The sequence below is a fragment of the Leptopilina heterotoma genome, unplaced genomic scaffold, assembly GCF_015476425.1.
Source record: "Leptopilina heterotoma isolate Lh14 unplaced genomic scaffold, ASM1547642v1 Lhet_68, whole genome shotgun sequence".
NCBI lineage: Eukaryota > Metazoa > Arthropoda > Insecta > Hymenoptera > Figitidae > Leptopilina > Leptopilina heterotoma.
The window spans coordinates 6,412,493-6,434,272 of NW_025111157.1; the positions used below are offsets into that span (position 1 = coordinate 6,412,493).

Consider the following 21,780-nt stretch of genomic DNA (forward strand, 5'->3'; position numbering starts at 1 on the left):
CATTTAATTTTGAATCTCTATATACTCTTGTTGTTGTTGTTTTCTTTTTTTTCTGGCAACGATGCATTAATTACTTTTGTAATAGCTGATAAACTCGTTGAATGAAAAATTGCAAACTTTAAAGGTCAGTTTGTTCCGGCATGAAACTTTGCTGCAGATAACAACATCAGTTTTATCAGTGTAAAATATCAGGTCTAGAGAAGCAATATGTTACTCCCACCGATTCTTTATATACCCAGTTTGTGTCTATAAAAAGAACTAACACAAGTTTACACGGGAAATGTGTCTTTAAAAAAAACTTTTTTTAAATATAAAGTAATTGTTTATTCACGAGCAGCCTTTAAAAATTATTCCCAAAGTTTTCCAAGATTTGGAAAAATTAAATTTTTATTTCTATTCTTTTAAAAAATATATTATTTGGTATATTTTCTAAAAAAATTTGTTATTCAAAAATCTTTTTATAATTAATACACGGACAAATTTATTCATAGTTTGATTAATTATTATTTAATTTATTAAATTAATATTAATTTAATTTAAAAATTAAGTATTGATTTAAATATTATTTTAATTTTAAAAGTAAGTATTGATTTTAATGCTATTTTAATTTTAAAATTAAAATAATGATTTTAATATTAATTTGATATTTATTTTAATATTAATTAAATGTCTAAATATTTGGGAAATAATTTCTAATTGTTCATCAATTTTGTGAGTGTAGAAATTAAAAACACGATTCTGGGGAAACCAATTGACCTAATTGAAAAAAATGTCACTTGCCACTATGCGAAATAAATCTAAAGTACAATGACGGCAGAAACCATTTTATTGTGAAGAATCATGGATATAAATTGAAAAATTAAAAAGCACTCACCGTTCGCTGATTCCCTCGTCAAGGAGCTCGTTGTCTTCCCTAGAGATTTTTTCTTCCAGACGAAGACCCTGTAGATGCTTCAGGCACTTAATTTCTGGAACTATCTGGCGTATTTTTCTAGTCTTCAATTTTTAAACGCCATCTAAAACATAAAGAGTTATATATTAAAATAATAAGCCATAAATCAATTAAATAGAACAAAAAATATTAGAAATAAATTAATAAATTGATTAATTTACTGAAAAAAATTTGTTTGATTCAAATAACCGATTACTTGACTATTATCAATTAAATATTTAATTGAATCAAATAATATTTATTGGAGTCAATTAAATGGTTTAGTTGTTCATATTTGCTTCAAATACTGAAATTATTGGTTCAAATACCATTTAATTGACTCCAATAAATATTATTTGATTCAAGTAAATATTTAATTGATAATAGACAATTAATCGGTTACTTGAATCAAAAAAAATTTTTTTCAGTGTATTTCTTGATTATTAATTCAGAGTTGCCACAAAAATTTATATTATAAAAGAATAATTTTTACTTTAACTTCGTCAAAATTATTTTCATCATTTCAATTCAATAAAAATTTTCTAGAATTTTCAACTACAATAATTCTTCTTCAAATCAATTATTTTTAATAATTTTTGAAAAAGTTCTTTGACAATTTTCAAATCCATCTGTTCACAATTCAATTTTATGAAATTTCGATTATTTGAAAAATCTTCAGTTAAATATATATTAGAAAATAAAAACTTGCAATTTAATTTTTACGAAGAATTTTATTAACAACTTTTGAAAATATTTAATGTTTTTAAAGAAATTAAATTAAAATCTTACTGAAATTTATTGTATAAAAGAATTTTATAACAATTTTTGAAAATAATTGAAAACTTTTTGAAGAATTTTATTAAAAAATTTTAAAAATAATTGAATTCCTGAGAAGAATTTAAATAATAATTTATATAAATAATTGAATTCATGCAAAGAATTTTATTAAATTTTGTTTAAATAATTGAAATTTTGCCAAGAATTTTATTAAAATTTTTGACAATAATTTAATTCTGGAGAAGAATTTCGCTATCTATTTATAAAGATAATTTAATTCTTGACGAGAATTTTTAAGAAATTTTGAAAATAGTTTAATTTCTGCAAAGCATTTTACTATTTTTCTAAAGAATTGAATTCTTCTGATGAATATTAATATTTATCAAAATAATTGAATTTTGGGAAAAAATTTTATTAAAATTCCTTAAAATAATTGATTTTATTGGAAGAATTTTGTTGTTTATCAAGATAATTGAATTCTTTTGCAGAATTACTTAAAAAATTTTGAAAATAATTGATTTTCTACGACGAATTAAAAATTATTTATGAAAATAATTGAATTATTGCAACTAATTTTATTATTTTATTGAATAATTAATTTAAAAATAATTGGATTTTGCAAAGAATTTTATTTAAATTCCTAAAAATAATTGAATTTCTGTGAAGAATTTTGTTATTTATTGAGATAATTGCGTTAAAACTTTTGAAATAATTAAATAATATTAAATAATTCATTCTTGTTAGTTATTTAAAAAGAATCGTAATTTAATTGCAAAAAATCAATTCAAAAGTCTACGTAAGTAATAAATTTTATAAATATCAAAATAAAAAAAAGTTATAAACTTTATAAACTTTGACAATTTTTTTTTCTTCTAATAAAATCTGCTAAATCACTGATTATCTCACTTTTCTATGAGACGCACCTCGAATGATGCATAAGAAATAATAAATTTAGTATCTTTTTATATTTAAATTAATATTTATAAGACATTTTAAAGAAATGAAACTTTTCATTTTCTTGTAAACTTTATCTAATTTCTATTTTTATGACACAAAAAAATAAATTTTCTTAATTATGATTACTCACTCGATTAATTGAAAGTCATTCTCGCTTCAATTTCCATCCAATCACACTTCCATAATGAGATTTTTTTCAAGAAATATATGCACTTGATTGGATTCCGTTGACTCAAGAATAATAATTATCATTTTAATAATTATGATTTAACACATCTTGAAAGTGACTTCATTCGACAACAAAGGACAAGTTTTTTCTGCAAATTAATGAAAAAAATTGTGCATATTAAAAAAGAGTATTATCAATATTATAATATTATTTAATTAAATAATTACGAAATGTAAAATTTGTATTAAATTAGAAAAAAAGAATTATATTTTAAAAACTCATTTTCAATCAATACATACGATATCTATAATATAAAAATTAAATATTTAATTGCCGATATTCATTAAAAATTTGTCACTTCCTTTCAAAGAACTTTATTAAACTCAACTGCGAATCTACTTAGTTTCAATAGTGTCATTAATATTTATTTTATAAAACCAATATCTTAGAACGAATTCAATTAATAATTTACATTAAAATTTATATTGATTGAAAGTAATAATAAAACCGGAAACTAAATTCATTTCAAATGACAAGGAAAGCTTGAATAAATTATAAATTATATTATATTAAATAAATTATAAATTATATTTCAAAATAAATTTATATTTTATAATTCTTTTTTCCATTACGATTTTATGTATAATACCATCAAGATATTAAATATATTAATTCAAACAAATACGAATATTATTTTTAATAATTAATATGACTTTCAATGTTTTTGTTTTATAATAATTTGCAAATTTTATTCAAAATAATTGAAGTAAAACAAAGCATCACTAATTATTGAAAATATAATGGAAAATATAACAAATAAATTAAATTTAAATAACCATTTTTAAAATTTTAATATAAAAGTACACTGTTATTTTACGATAAATGAAAAGCATTGTTAAAAATACTAAAAAAATGTTCGGAAAAAAGTTATTTTTATTGAAATAATTCATAAAAGCGAAATTATATAAAAATCGCTTATATCAATAACGAAAATATTGAAAAGTAGATTAAACATTTTTTTTTAATAAATAAATAAAACTTTCTCACCATTTGTTCTCCAGTAATTGTCACCGAATACTTCTTCGTAGTCACCGTCAAAATTATTGCGCCAGGAACTTGCAACAATTAATATTTTTGTTTAAAAATATTGAAGCGACTCTCATTTTCTATTGAATCGCCAACCATGCTTGCATTTAAACGGCGGAGATTGAGATTTTTCTTTAGCGCCTGAAAGAAAAAGTTACATTTTCTTCAAATTCGAGGTTATGTTGACATTGAACTGCATCAAGTACATTTAACAAAAGAATAATCAAGAACGTATAAATATTCAGAGAAAAATAAATTTATCACTTTAAATAATAAGGCAAATAATTCGGAAAATATTCTACTTGATTGTTTTCCACAATCACAGAAATATCACCTATCAGTTTATTTTATTTTGTACTTTAAATAATTGTTGACAAATTATCGCAGCGCGCTGGTGTCGAGTATTCAAATTACTATGACTTATCGACCGTCGATAAATTACTTCGAAATTAAATAAAAAACAATTTGTCATCAAAAAAAGAAAAAAAAATATTTATTTTACAATTTGCACAAATAAACTCTTCGTTAGCGCAAAAAATAAAAGTTAAAATTCTTAAATATTTGTGTTCGTCATAGCCTAAATGAATGTTGAACTTAAAGAGTAATTATTCAATTCTACCGATTAGATAAAAAATAATTTAATCAATATGTATAATCAAATAATATTACTTTAATAATCTAAAGGGTCATTAAAAAAATTAAATTATCCAGGTACTTTAAGCTAAAAGGTCATTAACTACAAAAATATTTTACCTAATTATTTTTCTTATAAAGAATATTAAGATTCGTTTATAAACTACTTGAAATCTTAGAGGGGGGAGGGACTGAATTAGCTGTGCATGATGATCTGTAAAAAAATATCGCCAAAGTACAAAAAAGTAATTACTCACCTGATATAGCATAGATTACTTCCTCTCAATGATGGTAGAACATCCTCCTCTGGACCACGGGAGGATCTCTCGTCACCAGGAGATCCCTTAGAACATCCACGAGGTTCTAAGGAGGAGAGGGGAGTAGGACCCCAGGCACAGAAGAGAGGTTAGAATGGATAAGAACAGCAAAAGCTGCCTCACCCCTCCAACCCCACCCTGGAGTTCAAACCACCCTACAACCCCTGTCTCAAGGGGGTGAGGGGGGTAAGACCCCTGGCAGCCTCTCCACCGGGGAGTTCCGTAAGGAACAACGTCCCGGGGAACGAGCTACTTCCACCGTCACCGGTGAATGCTCGCCGCCAAATGAGCTCCGCGCACTGCACATACGCACGTTCAGATATGCACTCACCTGATTGGCTGTCGCAGTCGACCAATGAGGCAGCTTCTTAGCAGCGCTCTGGTGGCGAGTATTCGAACTACAATGACTTACCGACAGTCGATCAACACAGTTTGTAAAATAGTAAAAAAACGAAACGTCAACAATAAAAGAATAATTAGAAACTAATAATTTATAATTTATGAACAGTATTATTTATAAATATACAAAAATAAGATGAATTTAGACAGTTAAAGGTGTACAGTAATAACTAACAATACTTCTGGATTATTATTGCTTACATACACTTTAAGTTCACGTTTAATTACATCGATGAGACCACGGTCTTTATTTTAAGGTTATGTTGATGTGTAAGAATCGTAAACATTAATTTCATTTATTTAATTGTTATTTTGTCATTAATTTAACGATTTTATTAATTGACAGGTGTTGTTTTCAAAATGTTTACAATCGTATTCTTTAATGTGATTTTAAAAAAGTGAGATCTAATTTAAACAATGGTGAGTGTTCTACTGTAATAATTTATTCAAAATAATCAACAGTTTTGGAACTAAAGGACATTTTAATTCATTTGTTTTTTAATTGTTTTTAAGTATTTTCGGTTTTCTGCAATTAATGGCATTCTAACCTTAAAAGGGGAAAATTGGCTTGTATGTATTTGTTTTAAATTTTTCTTAGTAATTTTTTGTATTCAATAAATTAGTCTCAATTCATTAATATTATTTGATTAATTTTTAATTAATATTAGAAATTAAATTCATTAATTTTAATATTTATTCATTTGTTCTAGAAAAATAGTGAAAACCGTATCATATTTAATTTTATCATTCCCAGATGTAACTTTAATATTCTATTCTGGTTTTCAGAAATTGTCGAAAAAGTGAATCGATTGAGACTGATTTAGAAGAAATCTGTGCAACTGGTTTTGCTTCTATTTCAAAATTCAGGAGGAAATTTTATTTACAAGGAATTATATTTTCAAGCTTCCACCTGAAAAAAGTAATATTTTATTAATTAATATTATCAAAGAATTTTATTACTTTTTAAAATTATTTATTACTTTTTATTTATTATTAATAACTTATTAATTATTTATTATCAATTTATTTTGCACTTATTCTTTTGAATTTTTAATTAATACTTTCTTTTTATTTTCATTTATTATTATTATTTATTATTACTTATTATTTACTTTATTATTCTATTATTAATTATTCGTTTTATAGTTTTAGTATTATTTATTAATATTGATTATTTTATCATTCATAATTTCTTTTATTAATGTTTTTTGCACTTATTCCTTTGTATTTTATTTATATTACTATTTGTTAGTCAATTTCGCTTAAATTATTTTTGTAACGAATTTTACAATTTTTTTTTTCTTAAATTGTTTGTTTAGAAAAACTAAATTTCTGAATGTAAGAAAATCAATTCAATAGTATTTTTTAAGAACATTACTAAATGTTTATAAACGCATTAATATCTTAATAACTAATTTTTATTAAATTTTAATTCTAATTTATTTTCAATAACAGTCTCTTAGTATTAATTTCATGTTAATTATTTAATAAATCGTAAATTTGATTTTAAGTCTTTTTTTCTTTTTCCAGGATAATCCAAAAACATTTCTTAGAATCGAAGAATTATACCAGAAATGTGTATTCAAATTTTGTTTCGATAGAATCGATTTCAGTGTGTATTTTCGATCCTTGAATATGTGTTTAAAGAATGGAAAAACTACCTTCGACATGGGAATTACAGTATCGAGAAAATATTTACGTGTATGAGGATTACATCGATATTTTTTAAAAACTATTTCCAATATTCTCCTGAATAATTTTTAATCAATTTCAAAAAGACAGTTAAATTATTTTTTAAAACGTTAAATTAATTTTATCCTATTATTTGTTTAACATTTTTTAAAAGTAAATATTTAAAAGATAGATGAAATATATTTTTAAAGAGACCGACAATGAGATGAATAATTTTCTAAATTTAATTTTTAAATTAATTATTAAACATTTTGAAATAAAAAAAGTACGTAAAACAACTAATATTTTTGAGCCGTTGTAAAAATAAAAATAATATTAATGGAATGCTATTAGTAATGGAATGCTATTAATAGAATAACATTTGAAAATTGATAATAATGTAAAATAATTTTCATTTTTAGATTGGTTCAAAAATATTATTTCTCTTACATGCGTTTTTTATTTATTCAGATATTTAATTTATTAAGAGAAATAATTTAATACCTCAATTTAGAAAATAGTTCATGTCGCTCTCTTTTAAGAAAAATATTTTGTTTTAGTTAATTCTACATCATTTTTCCATTCAATAATTGTTGATATTATATTTTTAATTTATTTTTATTTTTCAGAATGAGGAAAATAGAAATTTTTTTCTTATAACAGAAAGATAATTATACGAGAAATACACATTTAGATTCAATAACTTGAGTCGATTCCAAGTGTCAAGAACATGCACTTCTCTAAATAAACGTTAATAGAACGGAAACTGCGATCAGAATTGCTTTTTATAAAAACCGACAAAGCATGGAAATGTAAGAGGATTATTCCTATAGAATATTTTCCGAAAATCGGAAACATTTTTATTTTATTTGCACTTTTTATTATTTATTATTTTTATCGCTTTTATTTGGTCAGTTCTTTATTTTATTTTTTAATTTTATATTTTATTATTCTTTAAATATGGCACTAAATTACATTATGTAACTATGAAATTTTATATTTGCATTTATCAATATTAATGATTTTTGTTTCAAATTTTAAATTTATTGTATATAATTAATTAATAATTCATGATTTAATTTCTTTAATTAGTTACTAATTAATTTTATTTAATTTTATTAAAATTTTTTTTTCAATATTTGAAAACGATCAAAATAAATTTTAAATTTTTCAGCTTGGTGTTCCAAAGACGGGCGATTTAAAAGGTCCCTGAATCCCTGGACTTCAAACATGAGAAGCGATCTCAAGGGACACACTATGTACTAAAAATCTAATGCTGCATTTTCTTCGACGTTGACGAATGAATCCCCTAAGGTGAGGAATTTTTAATTCTGCAATTTAAATCTATTATGATCCACAAAAGAAGGGATTAATTCTATTTTTAAAAAAAGATCAATTTTTCCTTTTTATTTTATAGTGGACCTTTTGAAAATTATAATTATCAGTACTTTAAATTTAAACATGTAGAAAAATAGAATTAAAAACAATTTTTTTCCTGCCTAAAATAATAATATAATAATAATTATTATTATTAGCAATTAATTTTATAGATTTCTATTGAATAACAATTTATTCTAAATTTTTTTATTTTAAAACGAAAAATGAATATTTAGTTATTTATTAATTAAATTGTTTTCAATTATTTAAAAAATTAAAACTATTTGTTGCTATACTCCCATAATTAAAACTTAAAATAAATTTAAAATTATTTATTTAAATAATAAGATATATAAATTTATAAATTTTAATGTTTATAAATTGTGGTAAAATAATTTTTAAAAACAATTAATTTTGTAAACTTAATTTATGTAATATAATAAAAAAAATCAAATTAAATTTTTAGTAAGTATAAATGATAGTTAATAATAATTGATAAATAAATTAATAATAAATAAATACCTCATAAAAAATTATTAATTTTATAAATTTAATTTACGTAATGCAATAAAAAAATATTCAAATTTAATTTTTAGTAAATTTTCAATAATAATAATAAAAATAATCATAATATTAATAATAACAAGAAAATAATAATAAATAGTAATAGAGAAAAAGTAAATTTTATAAATTTAATTTACGTAAAGTAATAAAAAAATATTCAAATTAAATTTTTAGTAGGTTTGAATAATAATAATTAATAATAATAAATATTTATAAATAATAAAAATTTATTTATTAGAGATTATTTAAAAATAGTGAAAATTTTTCGAAAGAAAGTAAAATTATGTACATACATTTAACAATTGTCTGATTTGAATATTAAATAATTACCGCCAAATCAGTGTTGCCAACATTATAAATGAAAATGTCAACGCTGATTGGCCAGTGACTCAAAGGGTGTGGTGGGGTCTACACGACTGAAAGCACGGAAAAGAACGCCATTTTACTGGCGCACTTTGTCCACAAGAGTTTCAACGGTTTCAACAAAAATTTGTATTATTGTTGATCATATCTAATCGCATCATAGAATATTGTGTGTGTTTATTATTATTATTTTGAATAATTTACTTCTTTATTTTAATTAATTTGCGTTGCATTCTTCTTGACGTAATAAATTAAGTCATACATCAAGTGAAAGTGCTAAAGGAAGAAAGTTTAGGAGTTCCTTCATTCTTGTGTTCTTTGCAAAAGAATCAGGTAAAATATTTTTGTATAGTTAATAACTAAGTTAGTTGATTAAAGCAATAAATAATATTTCAGCAAAAGAATCAGGGTAAAATATTTTTGTTTATTATGCAGAATTTAATTATTGCTCTTCAAGGTTAACATAACCTGCATTTTTATGAATTTTAACTTTTATTCTTAGTAGCTAACTAGAATTTATTTATATATAAATTGTAATATAATTATTTTTTATTTATTTGTTAATTGTTAAATTTTGGAAATAATTTATCGACAGTCGGTAAGTCATAGTAGTTTGAATTCTCGACACCGCCGCGCTGCTCTTGCCTACTGCGAACCAATGGGGTGCGTTGAAATTTATACATGCGTATGTACTGTTGCGCGGAAGTCATTTGACAGTGATTTTATGGATTTTATTATTGTTTTAAAGTGTAACAATCAAAATATTTTCTGAATTATTTGTCTTTATGTTTAAAGTGCTATTATTTTTTCTCTGAACATAAAGTGTTCTTGATTATTCTTTTGATAAATGTACTGGTATAACTAATGATTCAGTTCAATGACAACATAACCTCAAATTTGAAAGAAATGTAACTTTTACTTTCAGGCGCTAAAAAAGAATCTTCATCTTCGCCGTTTCAATACAAGGAGAAAAAATGAGATACGCTCTAATATTTGTAAGTGAAATATTACTTGTTGCAAATTCCTGGCGCAATAATTTTTACGGTGCTAATTACTGGACATCAGTCGGGTGACACAAAGCCGGGCAACTAATGGTGAGAAAATTTATTTATTTCCAAAAAAAATGTTTAATCTAGGTACTTTTTAATAATTTTGTTATCGTTACTAGCGATTTCTATATAATTCCGAAATAATTTTGCTTTTATTAATTATTTCAATCAATAATTAACTCTTTTCAGTATTTTTTTCGACATTTTCATCAATGCTTTTCATTCTCTTCGTATAAAACAAAAGTGTACTTTTTCATTAAAATTTAAAAATGGGTGATTTAAATTTAATTTAGTTGGGATGAGTGAAAAATTCACGCAGTTTATTTTAATTAATCAGGGTGGCCACATGTCAGTAAAGTCAGGGAAATGTCAGGGAAAAAAATATTTTGTCAGTAAAGTCAGGGAAATGTCAGGAAAAAAATTTTTTGTCAGTAAAGTCAGGGAAATGTCAGGAAAAATTTTTTTGTCAGGGCAATTAAAGAAGAAGGGAAATGTCAGGAAAAAAAATTTTTTGTCAGTAAAGTCAGGGAAATGTCAGGAAAATTTTTTTGTCAGCGCAATTAAAGAAATTAAGACGGTTATGCAATAAATTTTTTGCTCTAAACAAAAAAATTTTTGTCAGGGAAATTCGTTGTTATGTCAGTAAAATGTCAGGGAAATTTATAAAGTCAATCTTGCGGCCACCCTGGTTATTTTACCATATAATTTTTATTGTAATAAAAGTTTAGTGTTTATTCGTTTTCCATTTAATTTTTAATAATTGATGAGGTTTTGTTTCACTTCAAGTATTTTGAATAAAATTTTCAAATTATTTTAAAATAAACATTGAAACTATTAATAATTTCAATTATTTTTGGTAATTTCTTTTAATTTTTTTCATTTGACTAATATGCGCATAATTATATTAGGAAATATTTATGATTCGAAAGTTCTGAACGTTTAAATGAATGAAATTTTTTCCATTCCTCTTTAAATTAAGTTTTTATTACAATAATTTTGCGTCTCTATCAAAAGAAGTTAATTATAAATCTTTTAAATATAAACTAATTTTTTAACTTTTATTGCAATCAGTAATTTTTGAAAATTTGTTTATTAAAAAATATTTAATTCATTTGAATGTTTAAAATTTGTGGATAATAAATATTTGTAAATAATTATATTCAAAGATCAGTTATTTATCGATTACAAATATTTTTATGTATTAATGAATATTTTAATATTAATTTTAATATTAATTAATTAATATTTTTTCAGATAGTTCGAGAGGATTTAAAGGACAGAGAGAAGGAGGAGGACGAAAGCATTTGCTCCTCGTCTCGTAGCCTATTCTATGTGATCTCCCATAGTGTTTGTCCAGAGGATGTACTGCCATCACTATGAGGAAATAATCTTTGTTAGATCAGGTACTAAGCTATTAATTTTTTATCTATTTCTTTATTTTATTTTACTTTTTTATTATTTATTATACGAATTATAATTATAAGTATGTATTAATTAAAATTTTTGTACTTTATTGTCTCTAAAGTTTCGAACCTTATTTCGACAATATTTTTATTACTTCTTTTACTTTGAATTTTATTTAGGTACAAAATATTGTTTTCTATAATTACAGAATTAATTTTTAATAAAATAAATGTTTAATTAAATTAGTTTTCGTTTCTGCGAGTAATTTTTTTAAAATATTGAAACATAGAAAAATATTGTCTTCTATAATTACAAAATTAATTTTTAATTGAATATTTATTTAATAAATAAAATAGTTTTCGTTTCTTTTGAATAATTTTTAAAAATATTGAAGCATAGAAAAATATTGTCTTCTATAATTACAAAATTAATTTTTAATTAAATTAATGTTCAATTAAAATAGTTTTCGTTTCTGTCGAGTAATTTTAAAAAAATTTTTAAGCGTAGAAAAATATTCCGTTCATTTAAACTTTCAAAAATGTAGGAAAATGTATTAAAAATTCTCTTATTTGAATATTGCTCAATTACTACTATATTAGTGTTGCCAATTGCTGAGCATTTGATAGTAAAAAAGATCTTTCTTTTATTCATTCATTTAATTCCGAAAAAAATTGATAATTTAACAAAATTTACAATGAATCTAAGTGGTTTTTATTTATTTTTTTTATATTAATCATTGAATTTCATACAGTAAATTTCTGTAAATTTTTTTAAATTAAAAAGAAGTTAATATAATTTTTGTACATTTTCAGTTGGCGTTGAGGGGAGAGATTCCTGAAATAATATAATGCGAAAATTGCAAATACTGTCTTTATTCAAGAGGGATGGAATCTCTGGAGACTAAAAATGACTCGAAATGGATATTTTTCCAACAATTTGAAAAGAAGGAGAAATTTATTTCTGGTGAGTGATTTTTAATATTTTTTCATCAAACTTTTGAAACAATATTTTATTAGAAAAATCTAATTTAAAAAAAATGATAATAGGAAAGATATAAGAGTAAAAAATAAATGTTATTTCACACAAGAAGAATTCTCGAATTTTAGAGATTTCTCTCTCGTGTATCTCCTTTACTTTGACAAGCGCGGAATTCATGAAGGTGTGAGGTGTAGACACGTTTTGGTGATAGCTGTCAAAGTATCCTACAGGATATGGGCGGTATAGGGTGGAGGATTTCCTGTACTTCATGTTAGAAACATAGTACAAACCCTTCCGCCTCAATTCAAAATGTCAAACATCCCTTCTCGGTTAACACCATCCAAATTGTCTACTGATAGTTTTCCTAGAGTTTAATTTGCCAATCACAATTACAATATGAAAACTGTAATTAATATTGCAATTTAATTTCGTTATATTTCAAAACTGAATTCTTTTTTAAAATTGTCGAATTAAAAATATTTTAATTTTATTATTAATTTATTGTTAATTTCAAATTTATTAATATTGATTATTAAATTTATTGATATTGAAAATTAAATTTATTAACGTTGAATATTAAATTTATTAGTATTGAAAATTAAATTTCTTGATATTAAATATTTAATAATATTGAATTAAATTAAATAACTTTGAATATTAAGTTAAATATTTCAAATAAATTAACAAGTATTAAATATATTTTATTAAAGCTTACGAGCGTTAATATTAAATGACCTTTTTCTCTAAACTGAAAAGATTTAGTTAATAAAAACTTTTGTACTATTGTCTTTTAAAATTAAATTTTATCAGACTTTGTATAAATAGTTAAAGTGAAAAAAGTAAAAACCAATAAAAAGATTTTAATCTAAAAAACTGAAAGTTGAATGTACATAGTCAGATTTTTATAATCGCTCACTCATTATTTCTTTAGGCGAACCGTAGTAGAATTTAAGGGGAATCTAGAAGCAATTCGAGTTGAAAATCTTTTGAGAGGGAATTAAAATATTTGCCGAACGACTTGTTCCCGGAGTACTTTAACATTAAAGTCGACGAGAGAAGGTTGTCAGAGACAAAGAGAGAGGGAGAAAGAGAGAAGGGTGACATTCTCAACGTTTGTTTGGAAAAAAAAGACTTGGGGCCCAATTTCAAAAGTGCTGCCCCCCTTGAAATCGCAGGAGGCAAAGGAATGTTGTAATAGAGACGTCTGGCATTAGGTGTACAGTACCGTCCGAAATTGTCAGTCCACCCATTTTCAAAGGAATGACAAAAATTTTTTAACATAAAATTCATAAAAAGTAAAATTTTTTTTGGTTTTTATTTTGAAAGACGATAAAATTTTAAAAAGAATAAGACCTTACAGAAGTCATTTGGCCAAAATTTGTAGAAGATATTCTTAAAAATCGTCATTTTCAATGTTTTACAAAAATTTGAATAACTTCTAAAATAATGAACGCTTTTTAATAATCTTAGGCTTATTTTAAAGACCATTTTCTACAGAATAAGAATTACTTATAGGCATTAACCTGTAATTTTTAACTTGGAGTAAGCATGACGTCAAAGTTGGACAAAAAAATTCAAAAAATTTGAAATAATATTATTAAAAGAAAAATAATTTTTGAAACTCAAACATATATTTTTATTAAATTTTCTTGAAAAATCTACACCATATCATGTTTTATATATGTTCTAGAATAGTTTTTAGTACAAAAAATTGATTTCAAATTTTTCCAATTTTTTTGTCTAATTTTGACGTCATGCTTATTCCAAGTTAAAAATGACAGGTTAATGCCTATAAGTAATTCTTATTCTGTAGAAAAAGACCTTTAAAATAAGCCTAAGATTATTAAAAAGCGTTCATTATTTTAGAAGTTATTTAAATTTTTGTAAAACATTGAAAATGACGATTTTTAGGAATATCTTCTACAAATTTTGGCCAAATGACTTCTGTAAGGTCTTATTCTTTTCAAAATTTTATCGTCTTTCAAAATATAAACCAAAAAAAATTTTAGTTTTCATGAATTTTATGTTAAAAAATTTTTGTCATTCCTTTAAAAATGGGTGGACTGACAATTGCGGACGGTACTGTATACATGTATGGATGAATACAGATTTGCTATATATCTATATTGGATAATGCTGTCACTTAATCCCGGGTTTAGCGTGCGCACCTCGTCAAGTTGAACCCTGCTAATGGAAGGTTAAGCCACCAGGATCCTCAGCTAACTTTCAAGCTCGCAGACAACTCCTGGAAGCAAATCGAAACTTCGTCTCCAATGTCCAACGTGTCGATTATCTTGTTGTCTTTCACAGAAACAAGTGTTTTTATCAATTCAAGACAAACGTTTTGCAACTATTGGAAAAACAATTTGTTTTCTCTCTATAAATATTTGTTCATTCTAAAAAAATTAATCTGATTCAATTAATTAAAATAAATTAATTAAATTATTTATTAGATTACATTATCTATTTATCTAAATTCAACTTTTCAAAATTAAAATTTTTTAATGGAATTATCTGAATCAAAATTAATAATTAATGTAATTAATAATATAATTAATAATACGTAAGTAATCAAATATTAATGATTGTTTTTCATTATTTGAACTTGAAAATAAAATATAATTACGGAATTCATTATTCACATTAATCAACAATAAATAAAATAAATAATTTATTTGATCATTAATAAATAATCAAATATTAATTTTTAATTAATTTTTTTATTATTCGAAACAAAAACAGTTAATTTAATTAATTAAAATAATCTTTTTGACAAAATAAGTAATTTATTCGATAATACGTAAGTATGTAATCCAATATTAATATTAATTTAATATAATTATTGTTTTTCTTTATTTAAACTAAAAAATAAAACATAATTAAAGAATTCATTATTAACATTAATCAACAGTAATCAATTATTAATTGATAATTGTTGATAACTGACAATTAATTCTTAATTAACCGTAAAATGTTAAGCATTAATTCCTTATTTTTTTAATTTTTGGATTTAAATAAACAAAAAAAAAATTAATGAATTAATAATTAATATTTGATTCCTTGTATATTATCGAATAAATTATATTATTTTGTAGAAGTGATTGTTTTAATTAATTAATTAAATTTAGTAATTAAATTATTTTTTTTTCAAATAAACAAATTGATTAAAAATTAATTTTGGATTATTTATCAATTATTATCAAATAAATTGTTTGTTTTATCAAAGAGGATATTTTGTTTGATATTTTGTTTGGTAACAGTTAAAAAAATTGAAAATAAATTAAAAATTGAATCAAATAAATTATTTTTCGATGATACAAAATGGAGGACAATAATGATTTCCATTTGGTGGAAAAATTTTATTCAGCAATTTTAAAATTTTCTCTGCAAACTTGGAATTAATCGTTTAGTGAGAGTTTATCTGATACTCAAAAATAAATGTTCTTCTTTCTTTGGAATTTCGTGTAATTATTTTATTACTCGAATTTATTTCTCAATTCGCTTTCTTCACTCAGCCGATTAAACTTTTTTCCTCCTTTATCTCTAATCTTCGTTTCATTTTTATTATCAAATCCTCTTATTTTCTATTGATTGTTCAATTATTCCGCATCAGCTCTCAACAAAATTTCTTTTTTGTTTTTGATTTTTATTATATTTTTATGAAAAATACTGTTACAGACTATTTATAAATATTATAATTTACACTGAAAACAAAATGTATTTGATTCAAATAATCGATTATTTGTCTATTATCAAATAAATATTTAGGTACTTGAATCAATTTATTTTTTTTTTTGGATCAATTAATTTTTATTTGAAGCAAATATCATTTAATTGGATTAAATAAAAATTATTTGAATCAGTTGATTTTTATTGGAATCAATTAATTTTTATTTGAAAAATAAATATCATGATATTTATTTTCAAATCAATATCATGATTTTTATTTGAAAAATAAATATCATGATATTTATTTTCAAATCAATATGATTTGAACCAAAAATATCAGGAATTGAAGCAAATATCATTATTTTAATTAAATAAAATAAAAATTGTTTTATTCAAGTAAATATTTATTTGATAATAGACAAGTAATCGAATATTTGAATCAAATAAATTCTTTTACATTAAATAAAATACAGAATTAAATTCTTAAATATTTAAAAATAATTCCATTTGCACTGAAAAATAATTTATTTGATTCAAGTAAATATTGATTATCAAATAAATATTTACTTGAATAAATTCATTTTTATTTGAAACAATTAATTTTTATTTGAATCAATTAATTTTTATTTGAAACAAATAAATTAAATAAATAATAAATAAAACAAATAAATTTGAACCAATAATGTCAGTAATTGAAGCAAATATATTGAATTAAATAAAAATTTATTTGATTCAAGTAAATATTTATTTGATAATAAATATTTACTTTAATCAATTAATTTTTATTTGAATTAGTTGATTTTTATTCGAATCAATTAATTTTTATTTAAATCAAATAAATCTTATTTGAAGCAATAATGTCAGTAATTGAAGCATAGATCATTTAGTTAAATTAAATGAAAATTTATTTGATTCAAGTAAATATTTATTTGATAATAGACAAGTAATTGAATATTTAAATCAAATACAATTTTTTTTTACATTAAATAACATACAGAATTAAATTCGTAAATATTTAAAAATAATTTTATCAATGGATAATTTATTACACTGGGAAAAAATTATTTGATTCAAGTAAATATTTATTTGATAACAGACAAGTCATTGGTTATTTGAATAAAATTTATTTTTTTAATGTCGTCAATTGTATTTTATTTATTTATTTATTTCTTCAAATTTATATTTATTATTATTTGTTAAAATTTATTATTGTATATATTTACGAATTTATAAATTTCGTATTTATTTTAATTCAGTTTCAGTTATAAATCCAGAAAGGGAAATTTGCTGATCATAACATAATGAACTAGAGCAGACTGTTCTTTTTTAATTCTTTCAATCGAAATAATTTTTTTTTTTTAGTAGATTTTTGTATTGAAAAAAAGAAACTTTTTGAATATGTTAATAAAAGGAGGTAATCAATACTGAACTGAATTGAATCATTCGGTTCTATGACTTCTGCATCGTTTGATACATGGTCTAGAGAGCACATTAGCATATTAGTGTTTGAAATTCTCATCAATAGGAGAGAACGAGCGAGACTGAGAGAAATAGGGAGAGTGAGAGATTTCTTGTTTTATTTAGGTTTAATGTCCCCCCTGATTTATTTCGTTTCTTTTTCTTGTTTTCATCTTACTTGAGCGGTACATGTATGAATATTCTGGTATGATATCGGAATTTACCAGACCTTCAATGAACCAAGAGGCATCCACACGATTAAGCTCACAAAGTTGTCCGCTTCATTGGTTACGAATAGAGAACCTGTTTCGTCCTGGGTGCTCGCGAGCCCTTCTCAAAACCATAAAATATCGTAAATTCGATGTAAGCTTTTTGAGTCAAAAGTTTAAATTGTTCCGGGGGAAAGTAGAGGAAATCCTATACAATCGAAAATCGTACAATTTTCCACACCAACCTTCCTGTAATTTCTTGTCAAATTAAACATTTATTTTACATTATTTAGAAATAGAAATAAAATGAGGAAAAATATAAAATAATAATAAAATAATAAAATAAATATAATAGAATAAAAGTGACAGATCAAACAGAATTTTTAACAACAAGTTTATAGCAGAAATTCAAATGCTTTCTCTTCAGTGTAATATTAAATATAAAAAGAATCTAAAAGTGGAAAATTAAAAATATTCTTTATTAAAAAAAATTACAAAAATAAAATTAAAAAAAAACACGCACTGTAATTATAAAAATCATCACAAAAGGAATAAAGCTAAAATATTTTAGCTTTATTCTCGTTTAAATTTTCTTTTTTACATTTTTGGTTATAAAAAAAGAGAGTGAAAAAAACATTATACGAATTTCACTACCCTTTTCATTTGTTCACTCTAACCGTCGGTCATTTAAAATATTTGAAATGTGCAAGACATTTTTTTCCCAACTACTAATTAAAACTTTTTAATTAAAAGCTCGAATGCTTGACAATTCTGATATTTATTTATCTTCTTTTATTTTTTCCCCTTTTAATGCGAAAAGAGGGGAAAACAACTTGATAAAAATATTTTAATATCTGTAAATTACCTTCAATAAAAATCAATCGTGACTAAACTATATATTTAAGTACTTGGGAAATTGAAAAGAGAGTTTAAAAGCTTTTTTTTTTTAATTAATTGAAAAAAAGATGTGTGTTTTCTATTTAACGTTGAGATCACACACAACAACTTTTAGAAAATTTCAATTTTCAATTTAATTTAATTAGAAATTTTAAAGACGGATTTTTGAAAAATTTTTTAAATTTAAATTCTTTTGGAATAATTTCAATTTTTTAATATATATTTAATTAATTATTAAAAATAATCGATTTATAGAAGAATTTTAGTTAGAAACACTAAAAAATTGAATTTTGGAGAAGTTACAAATTATTGCAGAAATTCAATTATTTTCAAAAGTAATAAAATTCTTCGCAGAAATTCAATTATGATAACATTTTTTAGAAAATTCACGCCCAAATTTCAATTTACAATTATCTTTATAAACAATAAAATTCATATTCAAAATTCAATAATTTTCAAAAATTTTAATAAAATTCTTGTCAAAATTTCAATTATTTTCAAAAATTTTCCTCGATTGAATGATTTTCAATATCTACTATTTTAATAAAAATTTTTCAAGAGAATTCAATTATTTAAATAAAAATCTAATACAATTCTAAGCAAAGATTTAATTATTTTTGTAATTAAGAAAAATCACTCAGGAATTCAATTATTTACAAATTTTTAATATATTTCTTCTTAATAATTCAATTATTTTTATAAATAATAAAACTGTTCTCAGGAATTTAATTATTTTTATAAATAATAAAAGTCATCGTAGAATTTCAATTATTTTTATACAATTCTAATTGAATTCGTCGAAAAATGTAATTATTCTTAAAAATTTTATTAAAATTCGACAAAAAATTTATTTAACAATTTGTTGATAAAATTCTTTATGAAACATTCAATTCTTTAATAAATTATATTTAATTTTGTACTTAAATAGTTGAATTCTTGTATAATTTTTTAATAAAATTTTATTTAATAATTAATTTCAGTTAAAATATATATTTTTGTTTCTTAACTTTTTTAATAATTTATCTTTTTAAATATTTTTAACTTTAAAATTAATAATATTGAAAATCATTGAATTCTCTCAAAGAATTTTATTAAAAAATCTGAGAATAATTTAATATTCCTTGTAATTTAATTGACATTAAACATTTAATTGACATTAAACATTTAATTATTGAATTTTATTGAAATTTTTAGAAAATAATTAAAATCTTTTGTAGAATTTTTTTTAAGTTTTTTTGAAAATAATGTAGTTTTTTGAATGATTTTAATTGAAAATTTTGAAAATAATTGAATTAAACAAAGAATTTTTTCAACTTTTTAAAATAATCGTGTCTGTTAATAATTATAATAAAATATATTTGATTATTGTAGTTTAATAAAATTGTATTGAAAATAATTGAATTGCTGAGAAGAATTTTATTATTTATAAAAAATTATTTAATTCTTGCCATGATTTTACTATTTATAATAATAATTGAATTGTTTTGAAAGGATTTATTAACTGTTTAGAAAAAAATTGGGTTCTTTCGAAAAATTTTATTAAAAATTAAAAAAATATTTGAATTGTTTCGAAGGATTTATTTAAATTTTAGCAAATAATTGAATTTTTTCGAAAAATTTTTAAAAAATTGAATTCTTTCATAAAATAATTTTGAAGAAGTTACAGTAACAGTATTCTTATAATATAAAATAATGATTTTATCACTCGGTCATCTTTAATTATTATAATGCATGTTTTTAATCATTCTTATAAGTTGTTGAATTTCAAAAAGGTTTGAATTTTTTAATGTTTGAAAATTATTGAAAATCTTAATTGATTAGGAAAAATAATAATGATTAAATAATATTTATTAAAAAAAAAGTTATTGATGGTTTCGAATAATTTTACAATTGAAGAAATTCGTAAATAAACGTAGTAGAACATTTTTTTTGAGCATTTAATCATTTTTAGAGTAAATCAGAATCGATAAAATTCTCCTGTTATCCTTGATTGATAAATCAAAATGACTTGTTTAACTTTATAGATGTGAATTTTTTTTACACGCTACAATTTAATTAGTTGTCATTTATCAATTCATAAATCTTTGTTAAAAGAAGAGAGAGCAAAAAAAAAAAAAAAAAAATCTGTTAAGAATTGTCCTTTCAGCGGGAGTCTTCACAAATCACAATTATCTATGGGAGATGCAATAGTCCCCGAAACTGTTTTCACGAAAGCTCACAATAGACAGTTGGGGGATGAAAAGCACAAAGCACTATTTAATTTGTTTCGAAGGGTGTTGGAGGCTCGATCCCCATTAAGGCCTGAATGGTTCGCCCGATTTATGCGAGGTGAGATTATCTGCAAGATAAAATGGGCGGTAGATAACCGCACGAGAATGCGATGCAAAGGGAGTTAGTTCTACCAGAGACACTTTCAAATTTATCACCTATCGACCTACTTAGTTCTCACTGGGCGGTTTGTTGGTGGGTGGTTTAAAAGAAAAACAAGAATAAATGTGTGTGTGTATATATATCTTACGGGAAGAAGACGAAACTTTTGTAATTGCTCAGAAAACCCCCTTTGAAAAGCGTTCTACTTGCAGGGTTTGTGTCTATATACACTCGTCTCGGTGTTAAAAGTAACTATATATATGTATATAAACCCTTGGAAGTAAACGACCGTTGGTTTCTGTATTGTTCAAAATTAAACGAATAGGCGTGTCCAGGAGCTAGTTCTCTCGTTACTCCTGTATAAACCTAATGAGAGATTAAGGCACACTGTACCAAGTTTCAATGGTCAATTTTCGCCGCAATTAATGCCACTTGTAACACCGCTTTAATTAATGAAGAATGTGCTCTCCACGTACATCAATATATATGTATATATGGAGTG

The 21,780-nt window shown here is 22.8% G+C and overlaps 2 long non-coding RNA genes across 4 annotated transcripts in view; one reads left to right on the forward strand and one right to left on the reverse strand.

The window, feature by feature from the left end:
- Nucleotides 1–878: 878 nt before the first annotated feature.
- Nucleotides 879–5,137, reverse strand: LOC122510219. Its single transcript, XR_006302422.1, has 4 exons — nucleotides 4,811–5,137; nucleotides 3,882–4,061; nucleotides 2,796–2,982; nucleotides 879–1,016 (listed from the first exon to the last, which is right to left on the reverse strand). It is a non-coding gene; the product is annotated as an uncharacterized LOC122510219 (long non-coding RNA).
- A 2,443-nt stretch (nucleotides 5,138–7,580) lies between these two features.
- Nucleotides 7,581–21,780, forward strand: part of LOC122510375 — a 46,201-nt gene continuing 32,001 nt past the window's right edge. For 2 of the 3 annotated variants that reach the window (XR_006302435.1, XR_006302437.1), the window contains exons 1-5: nucleotides 7,581–7,752; nucleotides 8,115–8,254; nucleotides 10,170–10,338; nucleotides 11,548–11,696; nucleotides 12,510–12,660. This is a non-coding gene — a long non-coding RNA (uncharacterized LOC122510375). Of the gene's footprint in view, nucleotides 7,753–8,114; nucleotides 8,255–9,344; nucleotides 9,578–10,169; nucleotides 10,339–11,547; nucleotides 11,697–12,509; nucleotides 12,661–21,780 lie in introns of those variants that run through there. The other variant, XR_006302436.1, reaches the window with a different exon arrangement.